Genomic DNA, 15,975 nt, shown 5'->3' with positions numbered 1-15,975 from the left:
GTTGTAAGCATTTTGTTTAAATCTGCCTGTCATTTGCAACTTATTTATTTGTGCACTGCTTAATATGTTTGTGCCAGCCGAACCACGGGCCACATACTTAGGTAAGGGCCGTAGTAGGAATTCCTTTGACCACTTTAAAATATTAATTGTTAGTTCCTGGGTCCCCATGCCTTTGTCAGTTGTTTGCCCTTTAACCCTAAAATGGCCACAAATTTCACAAGATTAGCCTGTAAAAGACTTTAATGTTGTTTGGTGCTAAATTTGTGAGTTATAAAAACTGGTCGTGGTTGTTTTTAGTTTTGTTTTTTTTTTAATTATTTGAATTTGAAATTATTTTTAGTCAAATTCCCAGGTTATGTGTTAGTACCCCTAAATGGTAATTGCAGCTGATATCCGTAGCTCTGAAAATTATTGAGGTCCAATATTTCAGGAAAATCCCATTATTACAGCACAGAAGGATATTCACATCTAATATCCAGATAGGGCAGGGAATACAGTGGAATCCCTACTGTTTAGGAGAAATAAACTTTACATGCATCATAGCCATTGGGTTATGGAATACACTGCATAGAGAAGTTGTGTTTACAAATTCCTTCATTAAAAGTATCTCTGCACCAAGTTCTGCTTCAATAATATCCATAGGACTACTTACTCTTATCTCAGCAGTCATTAAGGTGGATGCTTCATTCACTCCTAAGCTGCGTACACACGGCAAATTTTTCTCGCCCGATAATCGGTATCGGCCAATTATCGGGCGAAAATCTGCCGTGTGTACAGTCGGTCGTCGTCCATCGTCCGACGACCGTCCTGGCGGATCCATGGACGATGGACGACGACCGATCCTAATGAAAGGGAAGGGGAGAGCGCGCAGCAGGGTGCCGCTCCGTCGCTCTCCCCCTCCCCTCTCCATAGAGCATGAACGGTGCTGTATGTACAGCATCGTTCATGCATCGTGCAGTCTTTTCTCGTTGGAAAGGATCGTGAAAGATCCTTTCCAACGAGAAAAATTGCAGGTGTGTATGCAGCTCTAGTAAATAGACTACCTAGTATATAGCACGGGGAGGTTCCACTTATCTACATATGAAACATCATTATGATAATTTAAAGTGTAAAAAGTGACATCATGAACAGTCATCCTTGTAAAACAATATTCTACATTTGCATTATAACCAAATTATTTTATAGTTGCAGAAATCAAGTTAGAGACTGAAAACTTTAGTCCTGAACTTCAGATCCTGGGTGGGTCAAAGTGACAGCTGCGCATGAAAGAGGCTTCAAAAGGGTCAAAAGTGGTTTGTGTTTCTCCCACCAGGAGCTGAGGAACCTGCAGTGGCCGCAGTTTGTAGTTAACCGGTCCACACGCGTCACTAGAAAACAACATTTGCAGCCAGCTGGAGACCTCCAACTCCCCAATGTGTTAACCTTCTGACATCCAATGGACACAGACATCTGTCCTCCTTTCATAACTTCTGGTGGCAAACAATCCTCAAAGACAAAATTTTTCCTATGTTTTTTTGTTAGTACTAATTTATTTACAGTATAAATGCTGATCTAAGAAATGAAAATATAATTTAGATCATGATAAGAAAACCTAATACCCAACACCTACACATACAGTGTAACTCATCGAGGTAAGCCAGCGATGGAAGACTTACTGGCTGCCACTTGAGTCCTCCAACTAAGAACATAGATTCCTGGCTTCACTTGTTTCTTACTTTTTCTAAATTTGGTAACTAGAATGTATTGAAGGTAACCTAGCAAATCACATTTGCTGAATAAGAAGCAAGCAGCAGCACATTCTACAAAAAAAGAGCTTAAAACAAACCTGTTCCTACCCTCTACCCCTTACACAGTTTAGCTTTACCATAAACCACTTGCCATGGATGATTGCTACCTTAAACTTTGCAAACACTGGCCTATGCCCCGCATTCCCAGGAACTCCACAGGGAGATGGATGACAATTCCCTACAGGTTGTTGTACACAGGATTAGTTTCTGAAAATGAAATTTACATAACATAGATGCTTTTCAATAATGGATCTATAGGTTGCAAATCCCTTCTGGCTTCACAGTGTCTAGTCTTTACTTGATGTTATTGATAAGTTGATTTTGAAAGCAAACCTTTGGCTTTAGCTGGCTACACAGACATGTTGCATTCAGACAGCTTACACATACATATTTATCAGAGGTCAGGCTCTTTAATATCCAAATTACAATGGGAAGGTAAAGGTTCCACCTCTTCTGTGCCTTCTAAGGGTCCATCAATGTGAAAAGATATTCCACTGGGCAATTTTAAGAGGTGGGCAGCACTTTGAGCAGCTTACCAAAGGTCAGAATTTGTAGTCCGCTCTAGAATCTAGGACTCCACTAGGGAATTCCTGGTATTCAGCAGGTTCTGTAAATACAGTTTACAGAACCTGTTTGGAAAGGGTCCAGCATAAACTTGGGCTTTTTTCACACATTTCCACATTTTCCTAACACTAAGATATTTAAAAATGATTACTCCAATCTGATAAGTAATGTGGAACACAAAGCACAACTCAGCTTAGCAACAACTTAGCAACAGGGCTGAAAGATTAAAAAGCAAGTCTTTATATGTGTGTGGGGGTGAGGGTTGGGTAAAAGTTTATTTTTATGCCAGAAAATTTCACATGAACACAGCAATCTTTATACAATTTACTAAAGCTCTTCAAGACTGGAAAAGATGGACTATCAAGGAAGATCCTGGGTGATCCAGCAAATCTAGAATAGATGTGGACCAGAATTGAAAACATTTGCCAAATAGTAGCAAAAAAATGTTAAGACATCCATTCCAGGGTTGCTGGTTCACCCAAGGTCATTGTGTACCTTGCTATAATGATCACAGACAAGAGGTGAGGAATTAACTGCCGCATTGTTCCATTTGATTTTTTAACACATAACACCTTAATTCACAATACAGAGCAATAACTCAATACCTTGAACACCAAATCCCACTTCACCTCCCACACAGTAATGTCAGATTGATTGCAGAGTACAACTTCATTGCCGTTTCCACTCAGGCTCATAGTGGAAGTCTATAACAGGCGCAGGATGTGGTGTGGCTAAAGTGGTCATTAAAGGCAAATCTAGAATGGATCTGGACCAGAAATGAAAACATTTGCAAAGTACTGTATTTACCCGAGTATAAGCCGATTTTTTCAGCACCCAAAATGTGCTGAAAAAGTCACCCTCGGCTTATACTCCAGTCAGGTGCATGGGTCCCTCCAGAAAAGCACCCTCTGCCAGCCAATTCCCACTCCTGCCGATCTGGTCTTATCCCAGCTGGCAGAGGTCAGCAACCCGCATCTCTTGAGCAGGTTGTGGCTCCCTTCCCTGTTTACCACTGCCGGCGTTAACACTTCCGCTGCCAGGGTAAGGGGACGCAAGGCATACGGAGGAGAGGGATTTCCCTTCAGGGGCATTCCTGGTGGGGGGCAGAACCATCAGCATGAGACTCAAGAGAGTCCCTCGCTGATAGAAATCCCATGACCCATGTGTTCCCAGGTGCTTACACGTGGGACACGGGACTAGATGCAAAAGCAGTTACAGAGAGCAGGAAAAAAAAAGTAAAGTAAGTTTAAAAGTAAGTTATATCAACTAAATATGCATAATTTATCAGATGATTGGTATATGATTTGTGACTAATCATATAATAATGATTAGTTACTAATCATATATTAATCATCTGATAAATTATTATTACTTCACAGTATTTATATAGTGCCATCATATTACACAGCGCTGTACAGAGTCATTAGTCATGTAACTAACTGTCCCTCAAAGGGGCTCACAATCTTCCAAAACATGTCCCTACCATATGTCATTATTGTAGTCTAAGGTCCATTTTTTTGGGGAAGCCAATAAACCTAACCTGACAAAATAAAGAAGTAAACCTTATATTGTAGAAGTGAAAATTGCCAATATTTCTCACCCTCGGCTTATACCAGTAGCTGCAACATTTCCCTACCTTGTCTTATACTTATACTCAATTTTTTCCTGTTTTCCAAGGTAAAAATAGGTATATACAGCTTAGATCGACTTATACTCAAGTATATACGGTAATAGCAAAAATAAATTTTAATTCGTTCCAGGGTTGCTAGATCACCTAAGGCCATTGTGTACCATGCTATAATGATCACAGACAAGAGTTGAGGTATTGACTGCCGCATTGTTCCATTTGATTTTTTAACACATAACTTATTTCAAAATACAGAGCAATAACTTATTACCTTGAACACCAAATCCCACTTCACCTCTTGCACAGTAATGTCAGATTGGTTGCAAGGTACAACTTCTTTGGTGTTTCCAATCACGCTCATAGCGGAAGTCTTTAACACGCACAGGATGTGGTGTGGCTAAAGTGGTCATAAATGTGTTTGTATTTTTATCATGGTGGTTATAAAGTCAGATTAGCAAGCTCATCCATATTATAAAATCAATAGTCAGCTACTCAGCTGTTATCTCTAACCACAGCTATACGTCCACTTTGTCAGATTAATTATTTAGGAGATAAAATAAAGGCATTCCAAAAGAATAATTGTGCTTGAATGCACTTCACACCATTGTGATGGAAAATCTTCACCCTAAAGGTGGCCCCATCTGCAGCATTTATTTGTATAGGCTGTACTTAGCAAGAAGCCAAACTTTTTTGGCTCGGGTCCTAAAATGAGTTTCACTTTAAATTAAATTCAGCAAAATGTAAGAGAATGAAGGAAAGAACTCTTATCTAAAATATTCTAGAGAATTGAATTCCTGAGCCTGACACTCTTTAGGGAAAATGGTTGCGGCTGTATGGATCACAATGACACATATGGACCAATTCCAAGGCTGACATGGTTGAGGGGGCAGCACCAGTCCTCAAATTTCACAAGATGTGATCATTTTATTTCCCTCTTAGGGCTACCTGTAAACAATTGTGGGTAAATTCAAAAGAAACCTGTAAAGGTGCAGAGGATGTTGTGTTGGACGTATATGCAGCTGCTCCATGCAGCTTATAAAACACTGAGGGCCTATTCTGCCCATTGCATTGCAGTAACATACTTTGCATGCTTCAGTGCTTTAAGGAACACTCATGCGTTGCAATGCACTGGGACATGCAATATAGTGCATTGTGGTGTAATGAATTGCACAAAATTTGAGTTTGTCCAACGGACCTTGATGCACACAAAAATGTACATTAATTAAATGCACTAGGATGCAATGGTATGTTCCAAAGAAATCGTTCCCTTCTTCTGTTTGCTAGCTGCAGATTTGAGAAGTGTTTACCTTGCTAAAGAAGCTTTTTCTAATAAGGATAATCACATGACAAAAGAGGTGAGGAATGAACAACAGGGTATCATCATTAAGGTGTGTGTAAAGCACATCTACATAGTCTAGGCATATCTAAATCTGTTTAGGGATGGCAGAAGAGAACTCTTAAATACACCCACTGCATAGTCCTTTTATCATTTATCAGACTTAGTGCTTTAGGAACTTCAATGTGATTGGGTATACAGAAAGCAAACCAGAACCTCAGGAAGTCCCCTCCTGGAGGACCTGTGAGGAGCTCTCTGGACTCCACTTGTTGTGCATTACACAAATCCAATTAAAGTGAAAAAAACAACTTTTAGCTGCAGTTTTAGACAGTATATGCTCACTGATTGCATTCACTTGTCTGTAATTGTCCTTTAGGTAAATATTCTATATTGTCATGTTGTGCTAGTAAAACATTTAAAAAAAAATCTGAATCTAGAACACTCAAAATCCAGAGTCTTTAACTACATGACTGGAAAGTCCAATAACGCTGCATCAATTATTTTCTTTGGCCAGGAACTGAGGAGTTTTATGCCAAAAAACCACAAGGTGCATCCCTGCAAAGTCTTTTCAAATGGAAACAATGCAGCAGGAGGCAAACAAGATTCAGAACATCCAGACAAAAAAATGTGATTTAATATTTCCTGATATCTCTTTTGCAAGACGCCGGAGAAACAAAACAACACAACTTTCTATAAATCTTCAATGTTTTAGTAAATATCCTATAATCAGAGGTGTAGTCATAAAAAATGAAGCGGGGGCATGGTAAACATGCCCGCCCCACTACACCCTTGCCTATGTGTCACTGAAAGGGAAAGAAACTTCCCCCAGAGTGAGGTCATGATACCAGAACCCGCCCACTGTCCCACCTCAGGTCTGAGCCTGCGATGGGAGAGTGGGCAGGTTGTGTCCAAATAACCCATTGGACTGGCCAGCACCGCAGACCAACAAAGCATTCCTTGCAAAATAAGTGAGGGCATAGCGTTCCCACCTGTGCCCACCCCAATACACCCCTGCCTGATGTCTGATGTACCATTTGTTTACCTTAAGAGCAGCATGCTATGCAATGTGGAAGAGCAACATTTATTTATTTATACTGTAACAGGTATTTACTACCTCAGACTGATCACAGCATTGCCTCAAAGCCTTTATTTGATTTTCAACTGTCTATAGAGACAAGGTCATTTTTGTGCAAGCATCATCCAGAGTCAGCATTTATACGTGAATTGACCCTTAAAATAATTCTTAAGTCTTTAGGGAACCCTTAAGGGAAATCTCCACTCCTGAAAAGATTTGTGCTTGCTGGAGGACTCTGATCCCCATGTTTTGTATGGAACTGTTTAATTCAGCCTAATGTGCTGTGTTTCAATAAACACGTGTATTTGAATAGGCCGCCCAATGTTCCACAGTAAACCAAAAATTGTTCATGCAGCATTTTTGTATTTCAATGTTTTTAGAGAAAAAAAAGACATAATAACAATAATAAAAATAATAAGAACAATAGTAATAAAAGATGTACAAACATACCTCACCAGCTTACAGAATGCACAATAGCAATCTGGCATGAGTAAAATTAAGAATAAAAAAAAAGGGAAATGCAAAAGACTGTAAAAAAACAACCCTTTATGCCCCAAGGCTAAGCTGAAAGCTGAAGAGGCCAAAGAAGTGGACAGGACAGTGACGAAGGGAAAGGGGGGTGGAAGACTCTTAAAAAAAAAAAAACTTTGTTACATAGAAGCATCACCCAACTAGTGTGATCTGTATTCCTTCCAGGGATCCCAAATAGCATCAAATTGTCCTAAAGTATTATTGAGTGTATGCATTAACCATCATTAACCATGATCCAGTCCATTTTCGCAAAGATAGGGTCTAGCAAAATCACATTACATTTCCACGATTTAGCCAAAGTGATGCGAGCTGCTAACAGAATAAGTTTTATCAATTTCAAAGAGTATTGGGAAACTCCTGCATCACATTTACTAAATGAAGCACCCTCCGGAGTACTTGGTACATTCTCCTTTAAAACCCTAGAAATTATTCGAAATATTTCTGACCAAAAGCTCTGGGTTATGAGGCAGGGTCACCACACATGTACCATGGTGCCCCTAGCATCACAACCTCTGAAGCACAGTACACCAGCATTTTTGACAGTTAAGTACACCACAGTTCATGTTACTTCATCACCCTCTCCTAAGAAAGTGTATTAGTGCTGTTTAGAATGAATTGCACCAACACACATTACGACACTGCAATAGTGAAAATTGGCTCTCAGTCTGGAGAACTACAAATAATAATGAACTTTTCAGTTGAATGATGGTTCTTATACATTCAAGAGTGAAGTTTATAATGAACTTTTTTGCCTCTGTAGCATTTTAGTGTTATTGTATCCTTGTTGTGTGTGATTGATCCTTAGTTTGAGACTAATACATACTGCAACACGCAGTAATTACTGTAGGCAGGTCCCCAGAGCCTGGTAATGGATTTCAGAGAAGAGGAAATTGAAAATTCCTCCACAAGTAGAGATCAAAAACTGGAGCACAGAGACTGCTAATAACATAATACCGGTAAGCCCTGACTTTCCTGAGGGTTTAAAGAATTGCTCCACTCAAAGCTGATATAGTAGGTTTGTGGAATTAATGAATTATTAGCGTATAGAATTTTTAAATAGGATATCTACATTAAAGTTACTAAATTTGCACAAATTAAAGAGGTGGTCCCATTCTTCCTGTTTAATCTTTTCTTTTATGCTTGTATCCCACATTTTAGCAATAGTAAATGGGCGGCCTCTCTATTCATAGACAACCTCTATTTAAGGCAAGGTTTTAGCAAGGTACTTTAGCCTTTACTTGCTATAAACGTACTTAGTATTGCCTGTATCCAGGTCCATACAATAGGTTTCCAAGCTATGACCATACTATCATGGACACAAGCTAAGAGAGAAATTTTAGGGTTTAATCCTAGTGGGTTACCCATTTCAAGAAGCAAAAATATAATAATCTATTTCCACATTGGATTTGTGGACAAGTCCAAAAGAAGGAGAAAAATGGTGCCTAATAGCATTTAGGGCAAAGTTTGATTATGTGTGGGTTTAAATGTAGCTATACAATGTAGTGTAAGGTATGTGCAGTTTATAAAATATAATTGGGTTAGTTAATCTGACATTTTTAGGGGTATCTGTGCAGCTATGGCTTCTATTTGTCATGATCCAGTGGGCCAAGATCATTTTCTAAGTGATTTTTCCACTATCAGTTAACTTAAAAGTCAAAGGTGATTGCATCAGACTAAAATTATAGAATAGACGGTATTTAGGGGAGGAGAGCTTTCAGAATATGCTTATTCCTTAGGAAGTACAAAGTAATTAAAGAAAGAAAAGTTAGATAAAGAAAGACACAGCATTTTTACGCAGTACAAAGTATTTCAGGACAAAATAGTTATATAGAGTAGAGTCCCCCAGTAGAAGAGTATTTCAGTATTGGAGCGTTAGGCTAGGTTTAATCCTGTATCAGAAACAAGCATTCCTGTGCAGCTCCTGGCAGGTAGCACCTTGCACCAATGTGTGGGGTTTTAAAGAACCAGCATTTGCACACTTGACTGTGGCCAGCAGTGAGTTTTACACACTGAAAAACGTAGTGTTCCCTCACATTAGAGATCATTCGAGGAATGCCTCCTTATATTGGTGGTCACTGGGGACCACTCATAGTGGAGGTTCCCACTATGAAAAGCACCCCCTTCATTGGTCTATGGTAAATGAGAAAAAAAATCTCCCTTCATTGGTAGTTATGGAAAGAATGTCTATATAATTATAATACCAAGAACCTCTAACAAACTCTAGAAGAAGCTTGGCTGAGAATGGCTGGTATAGATTCATTTAGGCGGGGGGAGCTAATGGGAGAGTTCCTTGGGCTAATTGGTTTATGTTATATGACCAATTAATGCACAAAAAATGAATTTTTAAAATAAATATTTAAATATGTATAGATATGATGTGACACTTCTGTGGTATCCTTTTTTTCCCTCTCTGCTATTTGTTCTTTGTATTTTAATGAAGGACTTATATTGTGATGAGTCTGCAGAAAAAAAAGTATCTCGGCTAGATACATTTTCTCTTCGACCTCTTATGTTGGGAGTCTGAATGCTTTGCAGCCTCAAGGCAAATGTGATTTCATTCACTGTGACAGCCACTGCGAGCTGGTTTGAGGCGCCTGGCCCTTAAAACAAGACAATCGGACATGTTCCTAGGGCCAGTATAATTAACAGTTATAAAGGATTAGGGCTAAGAGCAAAGCAGTAAATTAAAAATCTAAAATTAAAAATACACACCTACTATTTGGTCACACATACGGCCATGCACTGTACAATAATATTATCCTTTGTGCTCCACTTTTACTATGTGTCTGCAAATGATTTTGCCAAAGGATAAATTGTGAGCAGATGCAGTATGGACCAACCACATTTTTAGAAAACTCTCCATCAAACCATTTTATTTTAATAGCCAGAGATATGGTTTTCACTTGTTTGTGAGGAAATCTGCCACATATAGGAAATATTTACAGGTAGTCCATGGGTGAAAGGACATCCGACATATGGATGCTTCCTAGATACGAACGTGGATTCCCTGCTCGCTGTTTGCAGAACGGAGGCTTGAGGGGAAGTGGGTGGTTTGCATGACTTGCAGGAGAATCTTTTGATAAACACAGCTCATATTTCAAAAGATTGGGTCATTACTGTAGATAACTACAGTCATTAGCCAAATGTGGTCTGGAACAGCCAATTACCATAGTGCTTAGTTAAGTGCTTTTTTTTAGATAAACCAATCAAGAGGAAGATAGGCATTTTATTAAAACTTTAACCTTTATGTAATACCTCTGTATCTCCTGTCAGATCAGTTTTATATTTGAATAAAAGATGGTTATTTCAGAGAATGTAAAAGAGCTGTGCACTTTCTGGTTTATAATCTATTTACAGCCAAGCCAGCAAAAGGGAATAATGAATCTTTTTTTTTAACTCCAATAAATAAATATGTGAAAATATGTGAAAAAAATCAACCAATGTAAAAAAAAAACTATATCTAGTTTATAGATTAAAAGCTTTTCTCAACTAATTTATTCAGTTTCCTAGGTTTATTATATTTCCAGAACTAAATTATTTTGACAGTCAAGTCCAAAAATAAGGTGTCCTGGCTTTGAGCATACAACACCAGGAGCCTGCTGGCTGCCTGAAACAGTGTATAGGGAGTGAAACAACGCCACATAACTGAGCAACAAGAATTGTGTGCTACTTTCTGAAAAAGAACAGATAAATACCATGCTCTACCTTCACATTTACATAGTACAAGCACAAGTAATGCAGATGTATGGATTTTTATAAAATGCATCAATCAGTAGAAAACTGTTCCATGCAAAGCACCCTAACTGATTACTTCATAGCTCCATTACGTCATTTTGATGGGAAAAAGAACAAAATAACACTTTAGATTTCCATTACACAGTCTCTATGGAACCACGGTCATTACAACTGGCGCTATGTCCCAGAATGATAATGAATGTTTACAATGCCTAACGTAGCAATCTGTAGCACTTTACTAATGTGATGGGGAAGACTGCTTCACGTGCAGTGTATTAGAGACTGGTATTAGCCTTGATAGGGGCATTCCTAGGAGCCATTTACTATTAAAAAGAAGTATGAGCATGTGACTCCAAAAACTTCCTTAGCTGCTGTAAGAAGTCCCCTACTACTGAAGCACTCTGCTCCATCTGCTATTACTCCTCTTTAATACTCTGTACTGCTAGGTGACTCCGCTTTTTCCACTATCTTACTGTCGTAAAACTGCTGGAGAACTCTGCTCCTTCCAGTTTCCTACTGTCTGAAAATACTATGTGCTTCTGGACAAGCTGTTCTCCTTTTGATATCTCACTGTTCTAAAAAAATACTCTTTAGAGCTAGATGACTCTGCTCCTTACCCTATCTTACAGGGGGCCTGCAGCAAAGCAAAATAGGTGTAGGGTCTACATGACTGGGTGCGTGAAATAGCTTGGGGGGATGGTTTAAAGAAAAGGGGGGACAAGAAGGGGTCAGTGTGGGACTGGTTAGGGTGGAGTGAAGGAAGGAAATGGTTCAAAAGGGTAGACCAGAAGTTTTTGGGAGGAAAAGGTATAAGCAGACACAGTTAGGGCATCATGGAGTCAGTAGACACCTTGATGCAGAAGCTCAGGGCAACGGCGGCAGTTTCACATGGTGAGGCCTGGCTATAGGATAGAGTGGCTGAGGTTCTGAGGGGAGGAGGTGGCTGCTGCTGGGCGAGCACCGCCCGGCCAGGATGTAAGGGCTGTGGCCTTGAAATCCTAGGCCTCCAGTGTGCCTGAGCCCGGAGCCTTTTCAACAGGCTCAGTGCCATCACAAAAGCCCCCATGGGGAACCTCCTGGCCTGCCAGCTCAGCACAACTTGGCTGAGCTGAGTGACAAATGGGTGTGGGAGGGGGGTGGCAGTGTTAGAAAGGTTGAAGGTGGTGATTCGGAGACTGGAGCTCAGGTGGGGGAGAGAGGAGGTGGAGAGAGGCAGGAGGGGGTGATAAGAATGCAATGCCAGCTGTGCAGGAGGGGAATGTCGGGAAAGGCCCCAGGGAACGGGCACAAGGGGGGGCAGGAGGCAATCGAGGCAGCTGTGTATAAGGTGAGTATGAGTGATTTGGCGAGAAGGGAGGTCTATGTGTGCTATTAGGGAGGCATATTGGGTGTATAGGGGCATCCCGTGGCTGCGGTATGGTGAGCAGTTCCCCCAGAGGAAAGTGGTGCACCCACTGCTGTGATGGGATCATAAGAATACATGCTTGTAGATGTGCCTTATGACGTTGGGGGAATGTAGGAGAGATACGGGGGTTGGTGGGGCGTCGGCAAGCAGGCAGTAGAGTCACTGTCCAGTAAGAAAAAAGGAGTCTGTTGAATCTTTAATGAGTGAGGGTGCAAGTTTGCAACGGCTTATATGTCTTTTGATGTGGCGTTCCATTAGGTTCAACCATATGGGGCGAAGGGGCTATATATATATATATACACACACACACATATATATAGGGATATATATATATATATATATAAATATATATATAAATTGTGAGGGGTTAAGCTCAGGATTGCCTTTGCTGGGGTCAAAGGACACTTGTCTGATTCATCCAATTCAGATCACACACTGAAGTAAAGGTGTTAAGCTGACTTGTAGTCAGGTTTATTTGAGGGTTGCAGATAAAATAACAAAAATAGCAAAAAAAAAAACCTCGCCTGTCCGGCACTTACTATACATCCGATGTTCCTGTCTATCAGCTGGAGGGCTTCTCCCTGTCAGCTCCAAACAAAGCTTTCAGCAACCTTTTACTCAGGTTTGAGTTCATTCACACAGACCAACTTTCTGTGTCACCAGGCAGAGAGAGACTGACTGAGCTCCTGGCTCTATTATAACCCCACCCTCAGTGCTGCTTCAATAATTACCTCGCAGGTGAGAGTTTTCCGCCTGCTACTTCACATAGGAGAGGAATCTTGGGCAAATATACCTCCCTTCTACCACCAAACCTGCATTGGTGTCACAATATATATATTTATATATTTATTTATTTATATACAGATTGACAATCGAAAATCTGGCCATCGATAATCTGCATCCTTCAGTTTCCTGGCATGTTTTTCAGATCACATGTTCAATACAGGGACTGCAGTACACTGTTTAGCCACTAATGTTTTGCTGGCGCTGTTCTGCAGGAACAGCGGTTAGGTCTTGCTTGCTAAACTAAATACAGGTTGAGATGTCCCGGCTCCCTGGAACTGTGCCAGATGTCCGTGGGTGCTGTGAGAGGAAGGCTGGCCTGTGTGTGGAGGTAAGTATAAAAAAAAAATCAAGATTCAAGAATCCAGCACTCCTTAGGTCCAAAGATTGCCGGATTTTTGAAAGTCAACCTGTATATACACACACAGGTAGTCCCTGGGTTACATACAAGATAAGTACTGTTAGGTTTATTCATATATATATATATATATATATATATATATATATATATATATCTTATATAAAATCCTCACTCTGAGCTAACCACAAAGCAAAAAAAAAAAAAACTTTATGGAGTCTAGACATTCATAAACTTCTGGAGCAAGCTGTGCCTTGATATGCAAAAGGAAACAACTGCAGAGTTTGTCTTGGTCATTAAAGAGGGACAAGAGCTTGCAGAAGAGCTCAGTCTTAGCTGTGTTAAGCAACAGATTTCTTCTTCAAGTCACGCAAACTGCCCCCCTCCCCCTTCCAAGCCTCCGTCCTGCACAGGAGCGAGCAGGGAAGCCCCATTCGTATCTAGAAATGGTCTGTATGTCAGATGTTCCTAAACCTGGGACTACCTGTATATATATAAGGTGTTGTTTTATATAAATGGCTACCTGTCAGCCATTTTAAGTCCAGGGGAGTGTCAGTGTGTTTTTAGGGGAAGAAGTGAGTGAAAGGGGAGAGGGGTGGGGCTGGCAGGCAGTGGTAAAGAAAACAGGGGAGAGGCAAGGTCTGAGCTACCTTGGTCATGTCTCTAAACATGTGCAGTTGGAGATATCTGCTCCTTGTGGTATATTACTGTTCTAAATACTCTGTGCTGCTAGATGATTCTGCTTCTTCAGGTTTCTTACAGTTTAAAAATACTTTAGGACAGTAAGTGTTCTTCTGCTGGAGGATTTGCTCCTTCTGTTATCCTATTCTAAATACTCTGTGCTGCTGGAAGACAATGTTTGTAGTATTGTAAGTTTTGCAATGCACTACATTTGATGCGCCAATTCAATTGGAAGAGCACATCACACAGAAATGTAGTGCACTTTTTAAAGAGCCCTGCATTAGCAATGCTGCCATCCCATTGCTAGAGTGTTGCATTCTAGCAATTTAGTAAGGTGAACTTGGGGCCCATGAATGACAATTACGTCAATCTAGGGGTTCAACATATGTTATATGCATTGCTGCATGAGTTTCTGCATTGAAACATGTGTTACGCAACGCACTAGTGGGAATGATCCTTTATTCTCTTCCTAGAAATAAACACTATGTGGCTGGGGGGACTCTGCTCCTTTTGCTACCTTACTCATTTTTTTTCTAAAATACTCTGTGTTGCCAAGAATTCTTCTCCTTCCACTAAGTCTTCCCTTTTGAAATACTGTAATTTTGTACCAAATAATACCCCTGTTTCCCCGAAAATAAGACCTACCCCGAAAGTAAGACCTAGCACTATTTTGTAAACCTGCCCTAATATAAGACCTACCCCGAAAATAAGACCTACCCCGAAAGTAAGACCTAGCACTATTTTGTAAACCTGCCCTAATATAAGTGACTTTCAACAATAAATGTGTACTGTAGTCTTCTTCATGGAAAAATAAGACATCCCCTGAAAATAAGACCTAGTGTGTTTTTGGGAGCCAAAAAAAATATAAGACAGTGTCTTATTTTCGGGGAAACACGGTATGCACTGCTTCCCCCATATAGTGCATACAGTACTCCCATGTTCTGTGCCTTCCCTGTTCTGCTTCAAAATTTTCTCTTGTGCAATTCGGCAAATGAGTTGCTTCTCCACATCAGGGAATCAAAATAAATATTATCTATTCAATTATTTTAGTAGCTACTGATTAAAAGGAAAAGTCATGATTTTCCATCAGAGTCGTAAATCCCTTTTGCTTTTCCATAAAAACCTTAAGTTTCTGGGTCATTTGAACCATTTTTCTGGAGCCACCTTTGCAGTGGGAGGGAGAAGAAACCCCCATGGTTTCCTGCTTGTTGTCTCTATAACTCTATAAGCCTTTTTTTTTGCTTTCCCTGAAATGTGTCAGTCCTCTGCAGGCTACAAGGTGATACAAACAGTGGTCCATCATTAAAGGTGACCCCTTCTACTGCAAACTGACCCATGCTATGAAAAATTCTTGAATCACCACAAGTTCACAGTTCACCTCAATGATTATTTCTCATATGGTAATTCCATCTATAATTAAAATTGAGCAATTTAAACAGCATTAAATATAGAATATAATGAATACAAATAATATGGTAAATTTAACTTACAGATGAACCAATATACAGTACGTTTATTAAAACAATAGGTTTCACAATTCTGCTTCTTAATCTGGAAGACAGCAAATCCTAGTTTTGGTATTCAGAAAAGCTCAATTATTTTGCCCTAATTTGAAATAAAAAAGCAAAAAAAGGCAAAATATGTGATGGACTGGGGAAGAAATTGCCTGGCAACTTTAGTGCTACTTTAGTATAAAGCAGAACAAAAGCTCCATGTTTGTGACCATCAGGACTTTATTGCAGAAAGGCACAGACAATGAACTTTGAACAAGATAAATGCCTGGAGAATTCTAATAAGGGGGAGGACCCTTACCATGAAACACAAAAAGTCAGGGGTACAGGGCAGGATGGCTCTGGGGAATGAAGCTTTGAGTTTCTGGGGAAATGAGCCTGATTGGGAGCTGACTACTGGAAATAGGCCTCTAGAAAAGGATCCTTAGAAACAAGGGGTCCACAGGTACTTTGCACAGGCATGTAAGTATGGAAGGGGGGGCTACTCTAAGGAAGAGGTATTTCAGATTCAGATTGGCCTTTTGGGAGTAAGATGTTGGTCTCCTATTTGGAATATCTGTAATGCTGGATTTGAACTCTGCT

The 15,975-nt window shown here is 40.0% G+C and overlaps 1 protein-coding gene across 2 annotated transcripts in view; it reads right to left on the bottom strand.

Moving 5' to 3' along the window:
• The window catches only part of KCNT1 (potassium sodium-activated channel subfamily T member 1), a 187,491-nt gene that overhangs the window by 148,645 nt on the left and 22,871 nt on the right, over window positions 1–15,975 (bottom strand). The window lies entirely within an intron of this gene.

The sequence above is a fragment of the Pyxicephalus adspersus genome, chromosome Z (genome assembly GCF_032062135.1).
Source record: "Pyxicephalus adspersus chromosome Z, UCB_Pads_2.0, whole genome shotgun sequence".
NCBI lineage: Eukaryota > Metazoa > Chordata > Amphibia > Anura > Pyxicephalidae > Pyxicephalus > Pyxicephalus adspersus.
Note: the sequence above shows the minus strand (reverse complement) of the source record. Positions and strands in the feature narration are given on the sequence as shown.